Below are 15,805 nucleotides of genomic sequence, written 5' to 3' on the forward strand. Positions count from 1 at the left end.
CCTTATTTAGTTAATACCCAGTAGGATTTGCAAGCCCTTCACATCTCTGTGGATTTATTTTATTTCAGAGTGCAAGTGACTTTATGGCCCAATTACCATCATTGTGACTTATTGCATTATTGTGGGAGGGAGAGAGGAGCAAGAAACGCCTGATCATGTGTATCGCCATCAACGGAATGAGTGCCACGCACTCCTGGACAAGGCAGAAGGATGGATGAAACCTTTCTGATCTATTGTTTATCAGAACACTGAAGCCTGGGTGATTGTGCCGTATTTTAACAGACGAGTGTGTCAAATGTATGGGTGGAGATGTTGCAATGGTGGTGTTAGAGTAATTAATATTTGGAAGGTAATGAATATTTTGAGTTTAAAGATGTCAAAGGTCAAAGACGGGAGGAATGACTAAGATCGGATGTTGACCCCCTCAAATTACAGGGGTATTGAAGCGAGATTGAGTCACCACCTGACCCCAGGAATGAAGCTCAAGGCACAGCAGGCTGTGGAGCACGGAAGCAGCAGCAGCCACAGCAGCCGCGGGAATCGTGACCCCCGGGCCCGGCGGCGCCTACCTGGAATTTCAGCAGCGCCTGGTTCAGAACCACCGGGGCGGACAGCTCCCCGCCACCGCGGGCGCCTACTATGGAAGGGGACCAAGAGCGGCGGGCTTCACTCTCCGTGAGCCGGCTCGGGTGGCGGGAAGACCGGCTGCGTTCCCCCCAACCCCCGACACCCACTCGGTTCCTCCCTTCCCCCTGCGGGGCAGCGCGGGGCCACACGTCCCGAAGGCGAGGAAGCCACCGGCCGCCCTCCCCCTTGCCGCCGCCGCCGCCTCTGTTCTCCTGGCCCCGCTGGGCAAGGGGTGTGGGGCGTGCCCCCCGCGGGCCCCGCCCCGGCCTGCTCCCCATTGGCCGGCGGGCCGGAGGGGCGAGGAGGCGGGGTCCGTCTCTGGCAGCTCCCGCCCGGGAAGGTCCGCCAGGGAGCGCGGGGTGCCGCGGGAGGGCGCACGGGGACGCAGCGGGCGCCGAGGGGACGCAGCGGGCGCCGAGGGGACGCAGCGGGCGCCGAGGAGACGCAGCAGTGGCGGTAGCGGCGACAGGAGCGGCGGCGGTAGCGGCGGCGCCTGGACCTGGCGCAGCCCCTGCCTCCCGCCCGCGCTCTCTGCGTACCGCCGTGGCCTGCAGCCTGAGGCGCCCGAGCTCCGAGGGCGCTTCTTCGGGCGCTGAGCCCCAGACGGCCAAGACTTCCGGCCGGCCGGGCGCGGGGCGGCGGGCGCTGTGCTGCGGGCTGCGCTGGTTGGGGGCGGCGGGCGGCGGCGCGGGCCCGGCCCGGCGCTTGCGGCTGGGAGGCGCTGTGGGGGATGGGCGCGCGGGCGACGGCCGGGGCCATGGCCTAGGTCGGCGGGAGCGCGCGGAGGAGGGCGCCGGCGCTGCTCCAGGCGGCCTGCGCGCTCTACGAGAGCCTGCACATCTGGGACGACGTGTTCGGCGAGTCAGGCCTGGACAGCGGCGGGAACCCCTTCTACAGCACATCCGCCGCCTCGCGCTCCTCCTCGGCCGCCTCCTCGGACGACGAACACGAGCGCCCCGGCCCCCCGCTGCCTCCCGACGCCCCCGAAGCGCAGGAGTCCGACGAGGACGAGGCCAGCGCGGGTTGGAGTGCCACGCTGCGGGACCGCCCGCCCCCGCGCTTCGTGGACACTGGCGGTAAGGCGCGGCCCGCGGTGGCGGGGGCGGCCTGGGGAGGCGTGAGCTCGGGGCTGGGAGAACTCCAGACGCTCCGCGGGCCGGCTGCTCGAGGGCGACTTTTCGCGTCAGCACACAGATGGGGCCCCGGCAGCGGGGATTTGCGAGAATCAATCTGGTTTCGTGGTGGTGGTTGGTGGGGGCCGCTCCGACTTCCCCGCGGATGGAGAGGATGAGGCGGAGGCCCAGGTGGCACCCTGCCGCTGGCAAGGACCCAAGGGGCGGGGCTTCCCTCCCTTGCTGGGAGTGTCCAACCCAGTCACACCTGTGGGGTTGCTCGTTAGGGGTGCATTTGAGTTAGGTTCCTAAGGCCCGATGTGTGTATGTGTGTGTGTGTGTGTGTGTGTGTGTGTGTGTGTGTGTGTTGCGGGTGGGGGGTGCGTAAATCGTTTTGTGTGGATGGCCCCAGAGCAGCGTTACCCAAGTGCCAGGGGTGGGGCAGCCAGCCTTTGGAGGGAGGCCTAGTGTGAGCCGGGACGTCTTCACTGGCTCGTGTTTTCTCCAGTGAATCTGACCAACTTTGTGCATGCCTTTCAGGATCACTTGCTCAGAGCAGAGAAGAGTGAGAGGACCAGTTAGCAGCGTTAAGCTGTCTGCTCTCGCTCCAGAACGCACTTGTGTGTTCTTTTTACCGACATGGTAATGGTCAAGCCCCTGATATCTGGGGGTTGCAGGCCTGCTGGCGGTTGTGGCTGCTTGAAATCCTCCTTTACTGCCTTCTTTTTGGGAAGGTAATTCTGACACGTCTCTGCTTAGCCTGCAGAAGCTCTGCGGCCTCTGCCCTCTGGGAGAGGTGGAGACCAGCCAGCAGTCCCACCTGTCCCCTGATGCTTTCTGTTCCTTGCTCGACAGCCTACTGTGGCAGGCCCTTGTTTCTGCACACCATTTTCTTGTGTTGAAGAGTGTGCAACCAGTGTTGTGGAGGACCAGGGAGTGGCCATACTGGACCCAATGCTGCTCTCCCTGTGGCTCTCCATGATTGTTGTTCAACCATAGGAGGGCAGGCCAAAGGGAACCCTGGCTGGTGCCTGGGCTTGGATCTGGACCTTGTGCCACAGCCTGCTGGTAGGCTGATTGGGTTGGCTGGATTCTCTCAGCAGGGAGTGGTCTGCAGACCTCCCACGGACAGGCTGCAGTGTGGACACCCTGAGCTACAGCTGGGCTCTAGGGTCTGAGTCAACTGTGCTGTGTTTTGGAATGGGTGAATTTAACATATTCTCATTTAGGCTTCAGTTCAGAGTTTGGGAATTTTGAAAGTCACATCACCCTGCATAATCCTTTTAAACCCCATACATTTCCCAGAATGTCATAAGGGTTTCCAGCCCCAGATGGCTGTTTTCCATTCAATTAGCTCTTTAAGAATTGTACGTACCCAGAGCTCTGGTTTGGCAGACTTGATGCTGTGAGTGCTGTGATCCAGTTTTTGATCTTGGACCATGAGAGACATGTTCTCTTGTTTCCCTCCCTCTCTGGGGAAAATAGGGGAATCGTGTTAGCTTAAGCCTGGTTATGACTAAGAGCCATGAGTGTTGGTCTGAGAAGGATGAGCGCACCTAAATACATTTTCAAGCAATATTATGTTTCTCAGTAACCTATACTTGGGAGAAATTCTGCATCAGAGCAATTTAGTCTAGCCACTGTGGCACTTAAATGGTCATGAAGTTCAGGATCATTTGTCATTTAGCATCAGGTTCAAATTCTGCTTCCTTTGGATGTGCACTGAGCTCACATCTGGACCCGAGAATCACAGGCAGGCAGGTGCTTTAACCAAAGACATTTAGTGGTTATTGGATGGTATTTATACCCAATTTTGTTTTCCGGTTTTTTGTGGAAGCTTGCTTTTAAAATCCAGCCCTAATGAAGAATTTCCTTTTCTTCTTGAAACAGTCTTTCCCTGTGGGAAATTCGGGGTGGTGGCGGAAGGGTGAGGTGGATGGTTTATTAAGCATGAGTTCAGATGGCCTGGAACAATGGGATATGATTTATGGGGCCTGGAAATAGATGCCAGGCAGAGAAAACCCTTGTGCCCCGCGGTGGGGGAGGGGGGGAGATGGACGGGTTTGGTAAGAGTGAGAGCTGCACCCTGGCCAGTCTGAGAGCAGAGAGGCTCAGGCTCTGAGGTTTATTAAAGTGTCAAATATAACCCCACTTTAGGAAGGCAGCTTGGGCCTGTCTTCCATCTTTGTTCCCTGGTTCACTGACAGATGTGAGCAGGCCGGTGGGGTAGGAAAGGGTGGAAAACAGGACGGTGGCATTTGATCAACCCTCGAATAGGAAAATCCGTAGCAGAAATGGCTGTTGCTGCTAGAAGCAGAGGAGGAAAGCAAAGGACTTAGGGAACAGGTTTCATGCCTGCCTTCTGCTTCAAAATCGTGTGTGTGTGTGTGTGTGTGTGTGTGTAGATAAGTGAATGTGTATGTGTGCATAGGTGTCTTACACATAAATATGTATTGCTTGTGCTGGCTTGGGCTGGTTGGGGATTTTGGTTTTGGTTTTAAATTAGAGATCACAGGTGCTGTCTAGGAGTCCCGCTGATGCCCTAGAGTCCCTGCGCCGGAGAGAGCACTGGGCACCCCTGAGCTTGGATCTGCATCTGGAGTGCAGTAGGGAGGCACCTGGTGCCCAGCCGAGGGGAGGAGGGCAGGGAGGCAGAGGTGTTTCTGTGGTTCAGGTTGAGACTAGTCAGCGAGCAGCTCTTCTAGTCTTCCAGTCTTCCCAGATTCTTCCTTCTGTTCTGTCCACGCATTTAGCTTCATGGATCAGGCGCTCCAGAAGTGCAGCCAGCAGATAGGAGTGGAGGTAGCCTCTCCCTCTCCCCTTTCCCTCTACTCCCTGGCTTCTGGTTGTGCCTGGAGATATGGGCCCCCTTGAGGTGATTTAAATACAAAGACCATGCTTGCCCTGCTGCCTCTTAAACCCTGTCTGAAGGGAGGGTCAGCTTGGAAGCTGGAGATGCGTGCTGGGACCCCAGGGTCCAGAACCTTCTCCTGATCAGACTTACAGCTCTCCCTCTAAAATAACCCCTTCAAGCTGTCAGCCTCACCTGCCCACTGTGTAAATAAGTGACACAGCAGGCGGGCTCACTCCTTGGAAGCAGCACGAAATTCAGGACGCTCTGGTTTCCAGGCTTCTGCCCTTCTCATTTCCCATTCCGAGCAGTCTTGTGACTTGTTCCCTCTGAGGAGGCAAAGGAACAGGCAGATTCCCAGATGCTCAGGGGCCCCTCTGTGTTTGGCTTTGTCGGTGGTTCCTTTGCCATGGCTGGCTGCATTCTGAGCTGTTTGCTTTTTCTCTTAGAGGCTGGACATCCTAAGAGTTTTTTTTTTTTTTTTTTCTGTGTACCATGTCAGCAACCCTCGGTAATCATTCAGCAGGGAGGTGTGACCTTGAGAAGCTGAAGACCACCGTAGGGCTTTGGAAATTAACATGGTTAAATGTTTTATCTTAGGGTTTGTTGTTGGTTTACTCGGCTTAAAGTCTTTTTTGACTGAGAAGTAAGAGGAGAAACATCTTAAAGCTAGAGTTAAATGTATACGCTCGTAATGGGTTTGTGAGCTGAGGTACCTGGGCCCTCGGCATTGGTGTCCACGGTGAGCCCCTGCTCCCAGCTTTGGCATTCGGTGGCTCCGGGAGGAGCTGGGCGTCTGGGCGAGCGACAGGGTACGCCTTATGCAGTGCTCCCTAATAGTCAGCCACGTGCCCCTACCACACAGAATTAAGAGAAGGGAGCTTCCTGGAGGGAGGTGGTGTTCAGGCTGTGGGCATGACGGTGACCACAACCAGTGGGCCCCGGTCATAGTGTTCCATTTCATAATCACGCCAAACCTTTGCGAGTACTCCGAGAGAGCCGCGATCACCTCCACTTCACAGAGAAACATGGTTTCGTCTGAGGCGATGAGATTACCTGGGGAAGTGGTAGCCTTCTCTCGAGGGAGACTTGATTAATCAGGGAAGGTCGTGCCTTTTTAGTTTTTTTTTTCTTTACAGCATCTGAAAACTTTTGCTGTCAGAAATACTTTCGTATTTTTACAGGGAATTGCTTGTAACTTTTTCTCAGGGCGTACGCAGTTCAGTGAGGTCTAATGCATGTATGGATTTGGATTTGTGTAACCAATCTGCACAGTCGGATAAGAGACAGGAAATCTGGAATGTTATCTCCTTATTTAATCTGTCTCAGCCACTGTGATGAGCGTGGATAGAGCGCTTCTGCAGGCAGCAGGGCTCTGAATCCATGGGGAATCTGGGGGTTGTGTGGGGTCTGGTACTCAGTTTTATTTTATTTATTTTATTTTTTAAAAGATTTTATTTATTTTATTTGACAGATAGAGATCACAGGTAGGCAGAGAGGCAGGCAGAGAGAGGGACGAGGAAGCAGACTCCCTGCTGAGCAGAGAGCCCAATGCGGGGCTCGATCCCAGGACCCTGAGATCATGACCTGAGCTGAAGGCAGAGGCTTTAACCCACTGAACCACCCAGGCGCCCCTGGTACTCAGTTTTAGAGTTGAAAACTCACCTTTATTTTTAAGAAGTGTGATTGTGTATTTTTTCTTATTAATAAGTAATATATGTACATTTTAGGGAATAAAATGATAAAATTTTAAGAAATCCCATAACCCCTCATGACCTTAGCTAATCATAGTTAATCATATTGAGTATATTCTTCATATATCTTAGGTTTCAGCTTGTTGGGTGACCTGCTCTTTAATTGTAATTAATATATTGTAGTCATTTTCCATTTACATTTTTAAATGTCGATTTTAATGAGTCCGCGGTATCACACAGTTTCCTCTGGGTCGGTGTTGTTACTGCCTCCCTCTTGTATTTGTTCTGCTGTGATAAAAATTCTTGAAACCTAAGTCTGTGTGCACATCTGTAGCACAATCCTTAGCAGAAAATGACCGAAGCAGAATTGAATCAAGGACCCACTGTAAGGTTTTTGGTGTCTGTGGTGAAATAGGTCTCCATAAACATATCTACAATGCTCCTGCTGGCTGTGCACCGAAATCCTTAGAATGTCATGCTCGGAGGACCTGCTCCAGTGTGTGATTCCTGCCCGCTGGGGCTCTTAGAGGACTGTTGCCTTTGGTAAAGCTTGCTGAGGTGTAATACACACACACAGCACGTGAGTCCTAGCATGCGGCACGCTGTGTGTAACTACTACCCAGATGAGGATCAGGAACGTTCTGAGCACACCAGAGGTTCCCTCCTGCTCCTTCCCAGTCAGTCACTCCCTGCCCCCTGCTTCTCTTCCATCACCAGCGATCAAGTTTGCCTGTTACCTTGCTCTGGTGGTTCCGTTCCTCAGGACATCTATGGATTCCTTCTTGTTGTCGCGTATGTGGCATCTTAAATTTCGTTATCGTCTGTTGTCTTCCATCACGTAGGTACTGTAGTCGGTTATCCGTTCTCCTGTTAATGGTCTTTTACATGGCATCCAGTTTGGGGCTTCTGAGGATAAGCTGCTTCAGACATTCTTGTGGTTTTGATGGACAGATACATTTCCCTTGAGCATGTAAACCTAGGAAAAGGTTTGCCAGGTCCTAGATTAGATGCGGGTCTCCCCTGTCAACCTCGTGGATTGGGTGATGTTTTGCTGAGGCCTGTCTTGTGCATGGCCAGATGTTGGCCACCTCCATTTGGCCTCTCCCCACCAAATGCCCAGTGGCGCCCTTTCCTCCAATTACATCAACCAAATGTTTCTCCAGGCATTGCCATATGTCCCCTGGGGAGCCAAATCACCTGCAGCTGAGAACAACTGCTTAATTTTTTTAAAATTTATTTAAAATTTATTTTTTGAAAAGATTTTATTTATTTATTTGAGAGGGAGGGGAGAAGCAGAGGGAGAGGGAGAAGCCAACTCCCTGTTGAGTAGGGATCCCGGTGCAGGCCTGGATCCCAGGACCTTAGGATCATGACCTGAGCCAAAGGCAGATGCTTCACCGACTGAACCCCCTGGTGCTCTGAGAACCCCTGCTTCACTGCATGCTGCCACACTGTGTTCCAGTTCATCCAGCCGCCAGCGATGTGCGGGACATGCCATGTGTTAATTCAGCAATATATTGAACCCTGCTGGGATAAAATGATGAGTGAGACCTGTCTCCTGGAGTCCAGCAGGAGAGACAAAGTAAAGACAAGGAGAAAGAGCCTCTGGGAAGCAGTGGGATCAACGTTAACAGGTATTTATATGGAATTCTGGGGAGGGCCACCTGGTCCAGCGGGGTTAGGGAGGAGGTGGCCCCTGTGATGGAGGTGGCCCCCTGAGCTGCTTCTGGAAGCAGAGATAATGATTACTCAGGTGAAGAGGAAGGAACAGGGCATCTCCAACTTGGTCAAAGGCCAGGAGGAGAGAGAAGGTATTCCACTCTGCCCGGGGGCGGACCCACCCTTTTCCTACCCTGAGCATCCCGACCTGAGGCCTTATTTATGAAAATGTCCTGAAACGCGACATGATGTCCTTGTTACCACAGCACAAGTAACTGTAGCTGGGATCCAAGGTCCCATGTTCAGGTGCAGATACAGATGTTTCCGGCGTTTTCTGGCGCCCACAGGGAGGGGAATGTGGTCGGCTCGGTGAGATCTATGAACTTAGGATGGAATCTCTGGAGAAGCCCTGAGCTCTGCCCTCGAAAGAAGGAAGAGGGAAAGGGAAAAACTCAACTTCTGTTGGCGGAAAGAGGCACGGTGTTGTCTCGGGGTGGGAGGGATGTCGTACTGAAAGGATAACAGGCTCTGAAAACACCCTGTAATGTGATGATGATGTTCCGCCCCGACTGGCACGTGGTGCAGAGAGCCCCTCTCCCCTTTTTGAGTTTCAGAAAAAACTTATTTCAAAAGTAGGAACCCCGGGCAATAGTTAGCTGTGTGTCTAATAAGCCACTTTACTAAAAAGTTTAGAACTGCAAATCTTGACACTCTCACTGCGACAGACTCACTCCTTGGCCAGGATATTGGAAACTTCATCTGCTTCCATTTCCAGCTTCTAGGCTCGTGGACACCCCCACCCCATCCCCATTTCTTCTGTGGAAGAGGAGTGATCTTTTACAAATATAGGCTAATCTGATGATACCCCGCTTAAACCTTCATGTAGCTTCCGGCTGAAACCAAAGGGAATTCCAGAGTCCTTCGCAAGGCCTCCAATGCCGACAGCTGCTCCGCAGCCTTCCTTTCCAGTGTCCCCTTAGTCCCCTGTCCTGCTGTCTGCACATAATCTATTCATTTCCACCTTCATGCCTATGGGGCCCATACCTGGAATGTTCTTCATGGCAGGCTCTGCTTGTTAGTTTGGTCTTGATTCAGATGTCACTGCCTTACCCCATCCCTCTTTGCTGCCACATTTGCTAATATGTTTCCCTTGTGGGATGAGATGCTGGATGTCTTGGTCACAGTTAGGACACGGTGAGTCCTCTGTGTTTGTTGAATAAAGGAACTAACAGAAGACCAGATGAACACACAGCTAGGTTGTTAAAAATGAGGATGGAATCAGCACCAATGGAGAAATGTCTAAACGTTTTCTACATCCCAAATAGCAGAAGAGAGGTTGGACCACTCTTGAGGGAACGGATTCCCTACTAGGAAGGCAGCGAAGCAAGTCTGGAATGTGTTTTACAGGTTTTCTGTCCTGCATAGAAAACTGAACTTGGCCTCGGAGGAACTCTACAATCTTGGGCTTGTGCGGCCTGCCCACTTCCTAAGAGCTAGAGACCCCCAGACAGGAGCCTATTAGAAATCTGAAGGGAAGCCAGCCTCTTGTACCCTTTTATCTGTTTAACAAGTGCTTGTGTGTCCTGTAGTATGTGCATATAGTGTTCTAAGAACTTCGGGTTTTTTTAAGATTTTATTTATATATTTGAGAGAGAGAGAGAGGGCAGGAAGTGAAGAGGGAGGGAGAGGGACATGCAGACTCCTCGCTGAGCAAGGAGCCTGACACGGCCCTATCCCAGGACCCTGAGATCGTGACCTGAGCTGAAGTCAGATGCTTACCCACTGAGCCACCCAGGTGCCTCTAAACACTTTGTAACGTGTGTGCTCCTCAAAACAATCTTGTGAGGTATTATTATCCTCATTTTTAGTATAAGGAAACTGAGTCACCGATTGGTCAAGTGATCTCGGGTGAAAGAGTTCCTTTGACTAGGGCTCGAGGAAACCCCATCCTTACGGCGTGAATGTGGAACACAATATATCTGGTCAGATCTGCTACTTAATGGTATTTCCCTTGTGAGGGGCCCTTGAAGGCCAGTGTCATTCTCCAGATCTGTCTGACCTGCTGCCTCTCTTCCTAGTGGCGGCACCTCATTACTCAGCACCCTTTGTAGTGAGACGGGGCCGCTGCCTGGATTCAGCGCGGTGGAAAATGAGCCCAAGGGTGGGCTCCACTCTCAGGCCTGGCCGCGGGGAGGCCCCTGGGAGCAACACGTCAGGGATGTTGGGGGCCGGCAGGCAAAACGACCTTGTATCAAAATCACCATTTGGAGAAAAGCTGCTCCCGCATCAGCCACAGCTCTTGGGGATTAAAGGCTTGTCGGCCAGAAATGAACTTCTTCCCCAGTTGGTTCTTGGTACGTTTGGTGGGGGGTGTTAGATGAGCCGTGTTTGCAGACACAGACGCTGAAGAAAAGCGGATTCCTCGGGGGAAGTGGATTCAGAGCAGTAGGGCCCACGCGGCATTGCTGCGTGGGGACTCCTGAGGGGCTACGAGGGAAGACAGCCCAGAGGATAAAAATCGATTCCCTGTCTCCTTGCTGCGACATTCCCACGGTGATTTTGGGAGCGGCCAGGGAAGGGTGCCGGGAAGCCACGAGCATCCTGCGCTCTGGAGATGGGTGCTGAACCGCACGTCGGTGGTTTGAGGCTGTAGACGGTTTGGAAGGGGCTAGGGGGTCAGTTTATGGCTGGAGAGGACCTGGGGCAGGAGGCCTGGGCTGTGCGTGGGCTCCCCCTGTGACTTTGCACCAAGGGGCTCCTTCCCAGGGTTCTGAGGGTCAGGAAAGATGTGCGGGGAAGCCCAGAGCTGCTGGCTCATTCTGGGGAGCTTGTGGCCAAAGTGCATATGATGGCTTTTGTGCTACTTAGGAGATTTTCAGACGTTTGCAGCAACCAGGAACCTTAAAGAGGGCAAACCCAGGGTACCAATATGAGGCAGGGGAAAGCAGGCGCTGTCTTTGAAGTTGGGAGTGGGAGGGCCCCAGAGCCCCCCACCCCACCCCAGGATGCTTCCACACCCCATCCCGCTCAGTTCCTCATACTCTAATGTGAAGGACCTTTGGCTGGGACCTGGGTCAGGAGGGGAGAGAGGCCTCTGAGAGGTACCCAGTCCTTTTCTGAGATGGTGAAGAGGACACTGATAAGTCAATGAGATTCTGGTGTTTCAAAGCCACCCAAAAGTGTCTATGGCAAAGTGATTAAAAATTTAATTATTTTGGGGCTTCCAGGGTTCCTCAGTTGGTTAAGCATCTGCCTTCGGTTCAGGTCATGGTCTCAGGGTCCTGGGATCGAGCCCCAAATCGGGCTTCCTGCTCAGTGGGAGAGTCTGCTTGTCCCTCTGCTTATGTGCTCTGTCTCAACAAATCACAATTTTTTTTTTTAATTTTAAAGATTTTTATTTTATTATTTTGGATGGAACTGGAATGGGAGGACACCTGTTTCCTTCTTTAGGAAACTGTTACAAAAAGAAGATCATGGATTGGGAGAGAGGATGATTTTCTAGGAAGAAAAAAGGTAAATAAGTGTAATTGTCTAAAAGTGGTGACAGTCTTGCTTGTAGATGTTCCTCCTGCATTTTGGGAAGTTGGAGAATCCGTAATACTTTCACTTAAAGTTTTCCTGAGAATCCCCAGCTGACTTTGGGGGTGGGGGGCATTGTCCTTTGTGAAGATTTTGAGCTTCTGTGAGTGAGCAGACCTCCACTCCAGAGTGACATAAAAAGCAATCTGCACCTCCTTCCTGATTTGTCTGTAATGAAACTTGCTTTCCTCAGGTCCCAGCATTCGAGGCAGATAAATATGTTCCCTTTCATTGGCTCTTACTCATACTTCAGCAAGATTTCCCATGTGCTTTCCTTGGCTGGCTGGGAAACTGGACCACAATTTATGGCATCTTAGGGGACAGGCGCGTAGAATTCCAGTGGGATCCCAGAACAGAACCTAATTGGAGATTAGAGACCTTTGCGGTGTGAAGCTTTTCTTTGAGATCGAAAGAGGTGCATGTTATGCAAATATTAGCAAGTGTAAGTTCACACTGTCTATTGAAAATTTATAGACTCATTATGGTCAAGAAGGCAGGAAGATAAGTAGATTTTGGGAAAGATGCAGGTAAATTCAGGGAGGTGGCAAATTACCCCAGGGAAAGTAGAATGGCTAAAGATTATGGCCCACACTTTTTTTTTTTTTAAAGATTTTATTTATTTGCCAGAGATAGAGAGAGAGAGTACACACAAGCAGGCAGAGAGGCAGGCAGAGGCAACGAGAGAAGCAGGTTCCCCGCCGAGCAAGGAGCCCGATGTGGAACTCGATCCCAGGAACTTGGAATCATGACCCAAGCCGAAGGCAGCGGCTTAACCAACTGAGCCACCCAGGCGTCCCTGGCCGAAACTTTTTTTTTTTTTAAGATTTTATTTATTTATTTGACAGAGAAAAATCACAAGTAGATGGAGAGGCAGTCAGAGAGAGAGAGAGAGAGAGGGAAGCAGGCTCCCTGCCGAGCAGAGAGCCCGATGCGGGACTCGATCCCAGGACCCTGAGATCATGACCTGAGCCGAAGGCAGTGGCTTAACCCACTGAGCCACCCAGGCGCCCCCTGGCCCAAACGTTTTAAAAAGATTTTATTCACTTATTTGACACACAGAGAGCCAGAAAGCACAAGTTGGGGGAATGGCAGAGGGAGAAGGAGAAGCAGGCTCCCCGCTGAGCAGGGAGGCAAATGTGTGGGACTCGATCCCAGGACCCTGGGATCATGACCTGAGCTGAAGGCAGACACTTAACCAACTGAGCCACCCAGGCGCCCCCTGGCTCCAACTTCCAAAGATGGTGTATGAGATACCTTTGGTGGGAAGGAATGAAGATCAGCAACTGTCCTTGATTCTGCTTCTCAGGAAGGCATTGTGATGTGGTGCCCAGGACTTTGGAGACAGACACACGCTTGGTGCCCTCCAGCTCTGCCACTAAAGCAACACCTTCCAGAGGGCAGCTGAAGGCACCGGGTGGCATCACACAGGGTCAGACCCGGGAGGCACTCAGCCATGTACCCCTTCCACCATCCTGCTGGGGTTAAAAAAATTACCTATAGATATATATAAAAAAAGAACCAGAATAGTGGTAATGAATGAAAGATAAAAGTTTTCCTATGTAGTAGTGGTAGTTCTCTTGTAGTACTTTCTCTCTCTCTCTCTTTTTTTTTTTTCTTTCTTGGTTTGTTTTCTGGGGAAGGGGCCTGCCATGTGGGTTTTCAGTCAATGATGTTCCCTGACTTAAGTCCTCCCGCCCCCCTCAAGGGGGTGGGCTCTGAGGAAACTTTTTTTTTTTTCAGGCTTTTGTTCTCTGGCGGTTTCTTGTTTGTTCACTTTTTTTTCTCACTTTGACCACTTTTGATGGTTTTTGTAGTTTTAGAGGAAAACAAACCGCACCCTGATCTCCCTCTCAGAGAGAAGCCTCAGTCTGGCTGCAGAGCCCAAATAAGTTCCCCCTTGGCCGCTGGCAGAGCAGGTTCCAAGTCGCTGTCCCTGGGGATGGAGGATCTTTTGCTTGTACCCAAAAGCACGGCAGCAGCAGCTTTGGGCACCTCTAGACTGCTAGAGAGGTTCCAAGCAGCAATCGCACACTGAGATTTTCCCGCTGGCCCGGGCTGGGAGTGCCTGGTCTTTCTGGGTCTAAGAGCGCCCACCTTACATGCACCAATTTCAGGGAAGACAGAGGTTCACACGCGGGTCTCAGGCTCTGAGAACGGGGTACAGGTCCGAGAGCACCAGGCTGGGCCTTCGCGCACCTCTCTGGGGCAGGAGTTTGGTGCAGGCTCTGAAACAAGGGTGTGTATCAAAGGGCACCGGCGGGGCCTTTATACCTCTCTCAGGGGAGTATCTCAGGCTCTATAGCAGGACTCTCGCATTCTGCCGCCTGGTGTGGCTCCCATCCCCTCACAGGAAAAGGACCCCATGCATTCTCCAGTGCACTGGCAGCTTAGGGACCAAGAGCTGGTTTCTCTGCCGCACTCTCTCTGCCTCAGCGCCAAGGGAGGCTGTCCTGGGACCTGGGACTTAAGCCCCTGTCCCTAGCTGCCCCGATTCCCACAATTTCCCCCGAGATCCTTTGCTCTTTTGGAGTGCTTTCAACCAGTCTCCAAGTTAATGCTGGTCCCCAGACGCAGGGCACTCTCGCTCGTATTGGGGTATTACTTTCCAACTGGTTGCCTCTGGTAGCTCCCTCCCCCTTTTGTTTATCTTCTGATATCAGTTCACAGTTCCCACTCCGCTTTACCTGCCCACTGGCTTCTTCTTCCCCTGTAGAGATCCAGACGTGTATAATTCTGATCTCAGGCTGATTTCATGGGTGATTGGAGTTCATGGGTGATTGGTAGGTAATCAGCTCATTTTGGGGTACAAGTTGAAAAGACGCCTCCTCCTACTTCCGTGCCATTTTGTCCCCCCTCTTAACTTTTTTTTTTATTTTATTTGACAGCACAAGTAGAGGGAGAGGATGAAAGAGAAGCAGGATCTGCACTGAGCAGGGAGCCAGATGCAGGGCTGGATCCCAGGACCCTGGACAGATGCTGCACTGAGGGAGCCACCCAGACACCCTTTTAGACCTAGGATGTAGGTAGGAGAAGCAAGCCAGGGGTTCCTTGGCCCAACACTAATGACCATGGCTCAGATAAATCCATCTTCCACTGCAGGCTTCCAGATACTCTGCGAAGGAGACATTCCCCTTCCTGTCCCTGAATGCTCTGCCAGTTCAAGGCAGATCCATGTTTCTGAGGGTTCCTCTTTGGTCATTCTGTCAGGGACAGCCAAGAGGGCTCCAAGCCTGTGTGGACCCCAGGCCTGGGGATCCCAGCCCTGAACTCTTTCCTCTGCCCTTGATGACTCCAGAATAGATCAATTCAGCAACTGTCAATCCATGCCAGGCCAGGGAACAAACACAGCAGTACACAAGATCAACTCGCCTTGGTCCCAGGAGCCTGGATTCCCCAAGGAGGGCTTCACCTGGTCTCTGAAGGGGATTCCAGGGGTTCCAAGATGGCCATGGGTGGAGCCCACCAGGTAGAGAGGCCCCTGGAGAGTGTCCACTGGCACTGAGCAGACGGAAGATCCCCTCAGGCCTTCCCTCTCGGCTCCACTGTGCCCTGGGGAGAGAAAAGGGCCAGCCACACCGCACCGGGGCCGCAGCTCGGCCGCCCAGGAGCGGCAGCGGGCCTAGCCTGGAGCTCAAGCAGCAGCAGGGAGGCCAGGATTGGGCGGGGGACTGGGGTCCTGGAGTCAGCAGAAGAGCAGCGGGAACCGGCAGGGGGCGCAGCCAGGCCCCTCACCGGACAGGACAGACAGGAGGCTGGGCGATGGCGGGCGGGTCTGCAGAGGCCTGCACCGCTGTTTGCCGCCCCCCACCCACCGCATCGCGCCCGCACCTGCCTGCCCCCGGCCCACCGCCTTCTGAGGTCCCAGCGAACTCACTGTGCAATTAGCGCCTCCCGGGGAGGCAGGGGTTCTGGGCTGGCAGGGCAGGGCGCGGGGGAGTGCATTGGTGCCCCGCTGACTCAGGTACTGAGGGGCTGGGGAGGGGTAGGGGCGCTAGGCAGAGAGGGAGACTGGGGCCCTCCTGCCCGCTGCCACCTGCTGCTTCGTCTGTGGGAGCGGGAGGGGGGCCTGGCGGACAGGTTCCTGGCGGACTGGTGCTCCTACGCCCCACAGCCCTTGCCCCACAGCCCTCGCTCCACTTCTCGGTATCCAGGGAACCCGTGGGGCCCTACTGACATCAAGGGGCCCAGCACTACTGGGCTCGTCTGACCCCCGGAGAGACGCCTGTGCTGACAGGCTTCTTTTCCAGAACTTGATGGAAAATTTTGTCCCTCAGAATCGCTGG

The 15,805-nt window shown here is 53.0% G+C and overlaps 1 long non-coding RNA gene across 1 annotated transcript; it reads left to right on the forward strand.

Annotated features, from left to right (window-relative positions):
* The first annotated feature begins 1,306 nt into the window (after positions 1-1,306).
* Positions 1,307-14,539, forward strand: LOC131820534 (uncharacterized). Its single transcript, XR_009349676.1, has 3 exons — positions 1,307-1,703; positions 2,280-2,473; positions 14,408-14,539. It is a non-coding gene; the product is annotated as an uncharacterized LOC131820534 (long non-coding RNA).
* The last annotated feature ends 1,266 nt before the right edge of the window (positions 14,540-15,805 follow it).

This window comes from Mustela lutreola, chromosome 18, assembly GCF_030435805.1.
Source record: "Mustela lutreola isolate mMusLut2 chromosome 18, mMusLut2.pri, whole genome shotgun sequence".
Classification (NCBI taxonomy): Eukaryota; Metazoa; Chordata; class Mammalia; order Carnivora; family Mustelidae; genus Mustela; species Mustela lutreola.